This window comes from Tiliqua scincoides, chromosome 4 (assembly GCF_035046505.1).
Source record: "Tiliqua scincoides isolate rTilSci1 chromosome 4, rTilSci1.hap2, whole genome shotgun sequence".
NCBI classification, from domain to species: Eukaryota; Metazoa; Chordata; class Lepidosauria; order Squamata; family Scincidae; genus Tiliqua; species Tiliqua scincoides.
Window position 1 is genome coordinate 15,170,147 of NC_089824.1, and position 11,287 is coordinate 15,181,433.

General features: G+C 46.3%; 1 pseudogene; it reads right to left on the minus strand.

Moving 5' to 3' along the window:
* Window positions 1-10,863: 10,863 nt before the first annotated feature.
* On the minus strand, window positions 10,864-10,981 carry LOC136650525 (5S ribosomal RNA; annotated as a pseudogene).
* Window positions 10,982-11,287: the final 306 nt, after the last annotated feature.

The following is an 11,287-nucleotide window of genomic DNA, read 5'->3' on the forward strand; positions in this document are numbered from 1 at the left end:
GTCCTTGGTCCAGATAGGTTAGAAATTTGCGACATTCTGCAGGTACGTTCTAGATGGTTTTTACACACCGGTCTTTTCCAGTGAGTTACTAGTAATGAACAGCAGCATTATTGAAGAGGTCTATTTCATGCTGCTCTTCTCACATATTTAACCAAAGCAACCATAAAAGAGGATGCATGCAAATTCAGCTTGTAGTCAGCACAAATGCCCAACAGATGGCCACATCACAGCTGCTTGCAGAAAGGTAGGCGGCAAAGATGTCAAATGACCCTCTCTCATTCCACATTTTAGGTGCCACGGCTGAGTGGGCTCTGTCTCTTGCTCACCACACTTCAGATGGTGGAGAGACATAGAGGAGGGTCTGCCAAGATGGACCTGAACATGGAAGAAAGCTTATATGGGAGGACATGGTCAGATATTCTGGTCCCAGGCTACTTGGACTTAAAGATCAATGCCAACACTGAATCCAGCCTGGAAACAATTATGCAGCCAAGGGAGATTGACCAATACTGGAGTTCTATGTGTATGCTATGAGTGTTCTACAAATAAGAGCCAGTGTGGTGGATCTGTTCCAGCGCAGGGCTAAGACTAGAAGTAGACTAATCAAGGCCTCTCACTGTAGGAGAGATCTCACAATGGGGCTGTGATGAAAATAAACACTGGAGTCCAGTGTATGATGGCACAAATCCCTTGGAAGAAGAGCAGGATATAAATACATTATTAGGTAGGACAACTTGTTTTGGACTTAATACATACATGCTTCTCTGACAGTAAGCATGACACTGAACCCAATTAGGCTTATTCCTGAGTAAACATGCATAGGATGTCAGGTTTTCCAGACTTCATAATTCGTGTCTATACTACTCTTTAAGCACAGATTCTCACAATGCCTTGGCAAAACAAACTCAGCGTTTGCTTCCTTCCCTCCCATCAGTTCAGTAGTTTGCCGCAGCCTGTTCTTTCCAGCAAGTCCAATCAGTTCTAAGAAATAAGCAATTATTATTTCATTGGGTCCGTTTTCGGTAAGTAAAAGAGTAATAAGCGGGTACAAGCAGAAAGATCTGAAGCCACCATATTTCTGGCTCCGGTGAGGTATTCTCTACCTCCCAAGTGGACTTTTAAATCAGAGGGGACATTGTGATTAGATTAAGGCCCCAGAGTGACACCAGCTCTCCTTTGGTTTTGCTTTGAACTTTGGAAAGCTCCCAGGCCCAAAGTGCTGTTCAAAGACGCTTCCTTCAGATGAATAAATATGGGGGAGGGTCGAATTACCACCTCATCTCAGCTCTATCCTCCTTTTCTCCGTCCAGTCCCACGGCTCAAATTTCAGCAATTTCTTCTTTCTCTTTGGAACTCCACAACAAAGGCAGAAGATGCTACTGGCTTGGGAAAATGCCAGGAACCAATGAACTGCACAGAGAGAGAGAGAGAGAGAGAGAGAGAGAGAGAGAGAGATTACTAAAAACAAATACATTTAAGAAATGTTTACCACCATGGATGTGCTTATAGCTTTGTTCCATCTCCATCTAGTCATGACTTACGTTCCACTGAAATCAGTGGAGTGTTGCGCATGTGTGAATGATGATGGGCAGTTGTACAGAGCTGTTGAGTGTTGCTTCACAAGCAGTGCCTCCATCATCCTTGCAACATTACCCAGTAAGCAAGGCCACTAGCATTGTTGTATATGGCCTCTAAGAGACAAGCCCAGGTGACCTCAGGATGAGAACACTGTGTGAGTGAACTGTTTTGGTTTTGCAACAGAAGCCTATGTGAGTGGTTGGTTCTACATGATCTCCTCCAGGGCCTGAACAGTCCTAGACCCTGATGGTGTAGAACATCAATTTTTCAACCTTTTTCATCTCATGGCACACTGACAAGGCACTAAATTGTCAAGGTACACAGTGCTGCTAGTGGAGGACTCACATCCGTCATTGGCTCTACTAATAAATGATCTCCCCCCAAATTCCTGCAACACACTTGTGGACCATTCATGGCACACCAATGTACCATGACACAGTGGTTGAAAATGGCTGGTGTAGAAACTAGAGACAACTTTCAGGCAAATTTTGCTTACCAACTGCTACATCCTATGGTAGAGGGGAAAGCTGAGGAGGTCCTCTCTGTGGGGGGGGGGGGGCTACTCAGACAAACACTAGCTAAATAGGTCCACATGGATTCGTGCTGCAGGATCGAGTCCAGGAATTGGGATATGATATTAGAGGCTGCGGCTCTGCTGATCCCGGGCCCGATCTTCCCGTCGCCACCCCTCCTGCCTCCCCCACTGACTTACCTGCTCCAGCAAGCAGTGGGGGGGGGGGTGCTGATGCAGCAGTGCACCGAGTGGTAGGGGTCAAGCCAGGTCAGGATGTAAAGGTGATCACTAGCACTTTCACTTTGGTTGGCAACAAACCAGGTACCAGTGCAGCTAAACTGTTCCCCTTGAGCTGTATTTGCTAGGGGGGGGGGGGAATACACATGCCATTATCTTGCTGTATTTTTTTCCACATGGAACAAAAAGCAGCTAGGGAGACAATTTGAATCGGAAAGCACAGAAGGGCAAGCTTGCCCCCCCCCATTGCTGACATGCTCAAATTCAGAGCCTCTTGCACCTATTCTAAAGTTTTTTTTTTAAAAAGGGGAAATCTGATGAGGATCTCCTTTGTCACATGCCCTCTGAGTACTTCTAAACACAACCCCCCCCAGCTGAGAATCTGCTCCCTTTATTCTCCAGCCCTAATTGATTGCTGTTTACCAAGCAATTAGCAATGCTTTTACAGTTTAACTCTTCCAGTGAATGGAGGAGCAAGCCAATCTGAAGCACCCCCCCCCCAGAAGATGCCCAGAAAAGCCCTCAGAAGACAAGGCTGAAAGGCCCCTTCGGAGAGATGAGCCTTCCCTGCTGTGGTCAGCTCAAGAGGCCCACACAGGAGTCCAGGACCGAAGATTGACTGTTTCTGGAAAAGAGGATAACATTAAGCAGGAAGTTACGTCTGAGCGGATTTGGTGGGTCAAGAAGAGGCCACACACGATCACTGTGTGCAGAAATAAAAGGGGTCACAGCACTGATTTGCTCGAACTGAAAAAAATAACTTCCGTTGTGAAATGGGTTGTGAAATCCTGTCCCTCCATTCTTTTGAAAGAGCCTTCGCTGAAGCAGTGTTCCCTGCGCTCTGGCAAACCCTGCAATTGTACCTGTACCCAGAACTGCTGGTGAACAACCATCCCTGCTCCCCAACCCGAATGTATACAGTGGCATGTATTATAGAGCCATTTCTCACCTTCACAGAAGCGCACATGAGTTTGTCACCAAGCGTCCACTCACCAGGAAGCTGCATCTAACATAGCTCCTTGATGAGTGCACTGTAAGATACCTTTTCAGTAAAGCCCCCCCCCCAGTCCCCATACACAACTGTGGCCAAGTCTAACAGCCCAATCTTTCCTAACCACCCCCACCCCCCCACGGCAATGCAGTGGCACCAACATGGTGTCCACTGTATACTGCAGGGGTCTCCAGAGGCCTTCTTAAGGCAAGGGAATAGTTTGCTTGCCCCGAGGAAGGCCCCTGCTGACCTAGTGGGTCTACTTGGACCTGCACAAGCAAGGTACAAATCTGAGTGAGTCCATGAAGGCTAACTGGGCTTGGGAAGGGGGCTAGGATTCAGCAGTCATCACGGCCACCAAACCCACCCCCTCCCCGGGCCTGATCTGCCCGCTTTCCCACCCTGTCATCTCCCCATTCTGCCCCTTTCAACATCCCTCCAATCCCCCGCGCACACCTGCTGGGGCAGCAGACATCTCCAGTTCACCGGCATGCAGACTCAGCACTCATCAGGAGAGCGCATGCCTCTGAACTGCCTCAATCAGTTGCTCACTGCTGCTCCTGCTCATTCCCATCTGTACACATCCCCTTCTCTTTACTTACAAAGTGTACAGTGTGCAGACACCTCCCTCTGCACCTCTCGTGTTTGAAATGAACATGTGCAAGGGATTCTGGGAACCCAGCACCTCCTGCTCATGTTCATTGTAAACTGGGGGGGGGGGGAGAACAAGGAGGCTACCTGGAGAAATCTCTGAAAGTATAGGGAAGGGACGGTCATTCGGGCAGACTCCAAGTTGCCTATCTTTGCCTATGTGGTACTACTGTATCATTTATTTATTTAAAAGATTTCTGACCCATCTTTTTCCCTAAAATATGGTGCTCAGTAGGCTATTTACCTATTTCTTTGGGAGATATTTTGATTTTTTGGATGAATGTAGTCATGTGGTTGCTGGGGCACGTCGGTTTGACTCTGTTGAGCCGTTGCTCCGGCGGCTACACTGGCTGCCGGTTCTGTTCCGGGCCCAATTCAAGGTGCTAGTTTTGATTTTTAAAGCCCTTTACAGCTCGGGTCCGGGGTATTTGAGGGACCGCCTCCTTCCCTACAATCCTGCCGGGGCTCTTAGATCATCTGGGGGGGCCCTTTTGACTGTGCCGCCACTAAGAGATGTGAGAGGGGTGGCAGCCAGGAAGAGGGCCTTTTCGGTGGTGGCCCCTGAACTGTGGAATACCCTCCCCTTAGAACTGAGAACTGCTCCCTCGTTGCTAACGTTTCAGTGTGGACTGAAGACCTTTTTATTTCAAAAAGCTTTTAATTGTTGACAGGCTGCTGGCGTTCTTGCTTCTTGCTTTTTATATGAAATTCCACAGGGTTTGTTTGTTTTTAGATTTTTTAATTATTGTAAATTGTTTTTAATGATTGTTTTTAATGTTGTATTTTTAAAGTGTTTGTAAGCCGTCTTGTGTGCCCGTTGGGCAAAAAGGCGGGGTATAAATTAATATAATCATCATCATCATCATCATCATCATCATAGTTGTAGTTGTGGAAAACCTGCATTGGCAAGGGTTGGACTAAATTCTTATAGGTCCCTTTTGGCTCTATGATTCTATGCGCATTTGTCTGTGACTGTTTCTTAGCCCCTGTGTGGGCTGAGCATTGCAAGGTAAAAAATGTAAGCAATAGATGAACTCCCAGGAATACAATATTATCTCAGGTATGACTATGTTTATGGAAGGTGGGCTATACAATGTATTGAGGCTGTTGTTTTCATCAGTCTGGTTTGGGCTTAGTTTCTAGAATACCTTTTAGTTTTATTCCTGTCTGGATTCCTGTTAAGTGTTGTTGGTTTTTATTGTATGCTGCTCAGAGCACCAGTTAGCCGAGCCAGAGAAAGAAAGAAAGAAAAAATACGTTCTAAGACTACCAAACCATGATGCATTATAACCTCAAGCCAAATGCCTGTGCAAAGATATTTGCAGAATAGAATTAAGTAAATTACTGAGAAACAATTGACAGAAGTTCAACCAGCTATCAATTAGGCAATAAAGTTTTCCATGGAATTGCACAGCTTGGAGCCAAAACAGTGGAATTATCAACAACAGTAAAATTATTTTGGCTGAATATCCCTAGTTTATTGCACCATGAACTTTTGAAGAAATCGGGCAGCTTGAAGTGGACTGAAATTGTTGGAGGAAATCATTCACATCGATGGAAATCGACTGGAAAACTAAGCATCTTGTGTCTAATAGCAACCAGCCAGATACCTCTGGGGAGCTCACAAGTAGGCATGCTGGCATACATTTTTCATGATCAGCTCTCTTCCATTGTTTCCCCACCTTGAAAGAAACTGAACATAAGAACATAAGAACAGCCTCACTGGATCAGGCCATAGGCCCATCTAGTCCAGCTTCCTGTATCTCACAGCGGCCCACCAAATGCCCCAGGGAGCACACCTGATAACAAGAGACCTCATCCTGGTGCCCTCCCTTGCATCTGGCATTCTGACATAGCCCATTTCTAAAATCAGGAGGTTGCGCATACACATCATGGCTTGTAACCCGTAATGGATTTTTCCTCCAGAAACTTGTCCAATCCCCTTTTAAGGCGTCCAGACCAGTCACCCTCACCACATCCTGTGGCAAAGAGTTCCACAGACCAACCACACGCTGAGTAAAGAAATATTTTCTTTTGTCTGTTCTAACTCTCCCAACACTCAATTTTAGTGGATGTCCCCTGGTTCTGGTGTTATGTGAGAGTGTAAAGAGCATCTCCCTATCCACTCTGTCCATCCCCTGCATAATTTTGTATGTCTCAATCATGTCCCCCCTCAAGCGTCTCTTTTCTAGGCTGAAGAGGCCCAAACGCCGTAGCCTTTCCTCATAAGGAAGGTGCCCCAGCCTCGTAATCAACTTAGTCGCTCTCTTTTGCACCTTTTCCATTTCCACTATGTCTTTTTTGAGATGCAGTGACCAGAACTGGACACAATACTCCAGGTGTGGCCTTACCATCGATTTGTACAACGGCATTATAATATAAGCAGTTTTGTTCTCAATACCTTTTCTAATGATTCCAAGCATAGAATTGGCCTGCATAGAATTTGAAACTGCATTCAAATAGTCCCTAGTCAGGAGGCTGCCTTTTAATGAGTCGAACTCTTTGTTAATCTAGCTTAATATTTTCTACCCTGACTTACTCCCGAGCAATCGTGCATAGACGTGCAATCTTCAAAACAGTTAACGTTGCCTGGATCCAGTAGTGTGGCTAGAGGCGGCGCAAATCCCTAAGTCTTTCAGGAAGCCTCACCACTGCTTGCAGGTGGCACCTCCTAAGCCATTCCCAACCATGGTGGGAGCAAAACACATTGACCAGAATGGGAATACCTTCAGAGCAGACATGCATAGAATTAGGCTCATAGCTTTCAGCAGTGTGGCGAAGGCAATGCAGCCTCATGTTTAGGGTGGCCCTGAAATCTCAAGTCGGAAAGAAACAATCAGCAATGAGTTGAATAGTTTTGGGGGCATTCTATTCTACTAACTCTCCCTTTGATCATGCACAAAGGCTTTTCTCAAGAGACTGTGTGCTGGAAGGGCTGTTCTCTGGCACAGTAACTGTTGTTTTTTTTTTAATTTCTAGGAGGCATCAATTCTCACTATGGGCAAAAGGTTTAAAGGACACATAAACACAGTCTTAACTCAATTTCAGATGAATGTGTGCTCAAAGCTCATAAAAGAGCCATTTATCACTCAGTGCTAGAAAGCCGAGGTATACACTCCAGATATCTGCAAATTAATGAGTGCACTTTCTTCTTCCAGCATTGTGGCTGCAACAACTGGATCTATCCTGCTCTCATGAGAACGATCAATCATATCAAACTTTAACAGGGATCATGCTTAATCTGTAAATGAGTTTTGGTAAAAGCTGAAAGCTTGGCCTGGAATGAGCAGCTTTTCTGCTGAGATAAAATTGTAGTCGTATTCAGAAATTATACGCCCATTAGTACTGGAGTCAACTTATATATGTATGCACATGACATCTTTTTAACGTTACCAGATAGAGCCACTTAAAGCAAATATTATTTTCATTTATGTTAGCTTTGGGGGTTGGGTAAGGGTGTGATATCCCTGGCTAGGAGGCCTACTGGGGGCCAGAGAAGCGACAAAGCCTATCTGACCTTCAGAAGACCTAAGAATGTCACTTCCAGTTTTCATGCTAGGTCTGCCATGTTTAGACCTAGAGAGTGGCATTTTGAGGTCCTGGCCCCAGGCTGACCTGGCAAAACCACCTGGCAAGACCATGCCTGGGCTAGGAAGACCAATGGTGTGACTTGAGATAAGGCAGTGCCACATAGTTAGTGCCAGTGGGCACTGTTCTCCTGGAGCAGCCACAGGGAGGATAAGCAGGATCCTGAGAATGACAAAGAATTAAAGGATCAGAACTCCCACATCCTATTTAGCCTTCTGGCAATGGCTGAAAACTTTCTAACTGGCCTTCCCTTCTTACAGCCCAGCCCTAAGCTTCTCTAGGGCCTAGAACTGCAGCAGCGCCGAAATGGCAACTGCTGCACCCAAAAGGGCAGGGGAGTAGCACCAGATCTCCTCAGGGTAAGGGAACCAGGCAGCTCCATTGGGTCTCCTTGGATCTGCTCCCACTATTGAGCAGGTGCAGAATCGAGGAGACCCGTGTCGGGTTTCCCAGGTCGAGAGGGGGGTTAGGATGTGGCAGCAAAGCCTGCCGCTGTCTCCGACCCCCTCCTGGGCCCACTCCTCCCCACCCCCTGCTCTCCCCCCACCCAGTCCTGCCTCCTCTCAACCCTCCCCCCACCCCAAAACTCCCTGCTGCTGGCCAGTGGTAAAACTTACTGCCAGGAGCCCTTGCTACTCATCCTCTGGTACCACAGCCCCACACCGACTGGCACTGAGGGTGCGCCTGTACCTCTGGCGCAAAAGTGCCTTACGACATTTTTCGTAATAGTCGGGTAGTGGCACCAGCGGAGCCCGACAGGATTGGAGTCTTAAGGCACAAACCTATGCATGTCTACTCAGACATAAATTCTATTATGTTCAATGGGGCTTACTCCCTGGAAAGTATGGTTAGGATAGCAGTCCTAGTTGCTTTGGAATTTGTAGTTATACTCAGTATTTTGTTTTAATGTTTTTATTGCACCTTTCTTTATTATTATTTTATGATTATCGCACTTGATATTTCATTCCTGTTGTTGCACTTTACTGTTCTTTCACAGTGTGTTATGCCACCTTGAACACTCTGCTTATTTGGAGAGAAAGGAGAGCTATAAACCATTTCTATTGGCAAATAATCCAATAGACTACATAACTTGCTTGAAGATCAAGACCTTGAAGATCTTCTCCCGTTCTTAATCTTTTCCTAAACTGAGTCCCTCAAGGGGACCAATTCCCAAGACACATCAGACTAGATAATCATGTCCAGGCTGCTAAATTAATCAAAGGTTCAGCAGGTTATTTACTCAGACTCTCAAACCAGCCTGACCTCAACTTGTTTACCAATCACACATTGTAAATCTCCTTCCTTCTTTGGCAGTCTGGAAAACTTTTAACTGATTTACCATCATCTTCAATGATCTGAAATGTCTGCGTGACTTCCTCTTTGCCGACAATGCAGCTGTCACTACCCACTCTGCCAAAGATCTCCAGCAGCTCATGGATCGTTTTAGCAAGGCCTGCCAAGATTTTGGACTGACCATCAGCCTGAAGAAAACACAGGTCATGGTTCAGGGTGTGGACTCACCTCCCTGCATTACAATCTCTGCGCATGAACTGGAGGTTCTGTGGGGCTGTGAGCTGCAGGGACTGTGAGCTGGGGGGGGGGGGCAACACCACTACCAGCCAAAATTTTTAAAATTTTGGCATTTTTAATAATACCATCATATTATATATCATTCAATGCATTATTTCATGTCGAATGCAATGAAAAAACCACATTGAAATGTCACTATTCTATCAAAGGTTATAGCCAAAAAACCCAGTGGGGTGGGGCAATGGTGCATCACCACGCCCCCTGTCTGGAGCATTGCCCTGCCCACTGCATGGGAGGAGGCCCATCATGGGGCTAATGCACTAGTCTCCCACACTGGCTAACACAAGGGTTTTAGTGATGCTGCTGGGTGTTAAAGGTCTGTTGCAATGTGTTGTTGTGTACATTTGATAAGACTAAAGTAGATGACCCTAAGGCCCCTTTAGACACAGGGCTCAATAGGGAGCAATTGGTCCGAGTGGCTTAAAGCCAGTCCTGCATATGTTTATGGGTTTTCCATGCAGAAGGCACAATGTGAAACGTGCGTGTATGTACGTCATCCCAGGAGCAAATTTCTACATTGCCCTCTTCTCTTTTGGCACAGGACACTCTTCCTCCATGTGCTCCTCCTGCTTCCTCTTTCTCCTTTTAAGCAGCTGCCAAACCCCCGTCTTTGTCCTTTAGCTTTTCTCCAATCTAATTAATTGTTATCCTCCTTAAATTAAAAAAGAAGTTAGAATGAATGTCCAAAATCTGGTGAATGACCACATTCACATATGGATGTTGAAAATCCCAGATGAAGTCTGTGAAGCACTGCCAGTCAATGTTGACAATGCTGGACCAAATCAATGGAAACAGCTTCCTATGTTCAGTGGACTGTATTTTTTTAACAAGTGCTAGGGATAAATTATTTGGCCTGCCTTTCCCAGATCCTCCGTCATTGATGGGCCTTCTTCTAACACAGCATCCAACACAGGCCAATCAAGCCACATGTTGTTTTGGGGTCTAACTCATAGTGTGAGCAAGATGGAACCATCACTTTTTGAAATGAAACACATAGGGTGTTAAATGTCTAGAATGGAAACATAAGTCAGAGGATTTAATGCCAGTGTTCAGGCCACCGTTGTGGTGTTTTCTTGTTCAGATAACAGGGAGGATTACACTTCATTATTGCATATCTGAAAATGGCCATGCCTCTTTCGGTAAAGCCGTTCCCCAAGACCCTGCCTCTACAAAGGTGTTACTGCTGTTTGGGATTGTATATATGACTAAATTTCAGCAGCAGCCAAAGAATAGCACCAAATGTTTCTGGTATGAGCAACTTTCACCAGTGAAAATAACAAAAGTTAATAACATGGATCGCAACCCTCCCATTTGCACACACAGGGAACTAGATGCAAAGGAAAAGACATCTGCCTACCCACCCGCCTACCCACCCATCAGTCTCCATTAAGAAAGATAAAGTGGGGGGGGGGAAGGAGCAATGGCAGACTCCCCTTGAGGCACCCTGGGGCAAAGGTCTGTGAAGCCCCCCTCCCACTCACCTGGAGTGTCTCGGAGCCTCCAGCGGCTCTAGGACCGACTGGAGAAGCTATCTGAGGCTTCCCCACAATCTTAAACTATGCTTCCGGCAAACCAGATGTGCGTTTTCAGACCACATTGGGAGCCTTGTTAAAGCTTCCTGCGCAGTCTTGGAGGTGCACGAGTTCTACGCCTGGGGCATTTGTCCTGTTCAGTGAATGGTTGGCAACCTTCAGTCTCGAAAGACTATGGTATAAGCCTACAGCACCCGGTATTCCCAGGCGGTCTCCCATCCAAGTACTAACCAGGCCTGACCCTGCTTAGCTTCCGAGATCAGATGAGATCGGGCACGTGCAGGGAAGTCTGCTACTGGGGAGGAGGTCTTTTTTGCTGATATGAAGGCTGCAGCAGATAATGAGGCCTGCAGGCCATGATGCATAGCAGTGACCTAATGCCAGGGCCAACACTGCCCCAGTGGCCTAGTTGAATCTATACTGTTGTACCTGCAACAGTAAATCTCCAGACACCAATGAGTTGAACTACTGCTGATGAACATGTCTCCTGTTGTGAGCAAAGCTGTCAGAATGTTTGCAGTCCAGCTGCTGAAAGGGAAAGTTGTCACTTGGACTGGGATTACAACATACATTACTCTGACCCTGGGGACAAGAATTGCTTTCTAG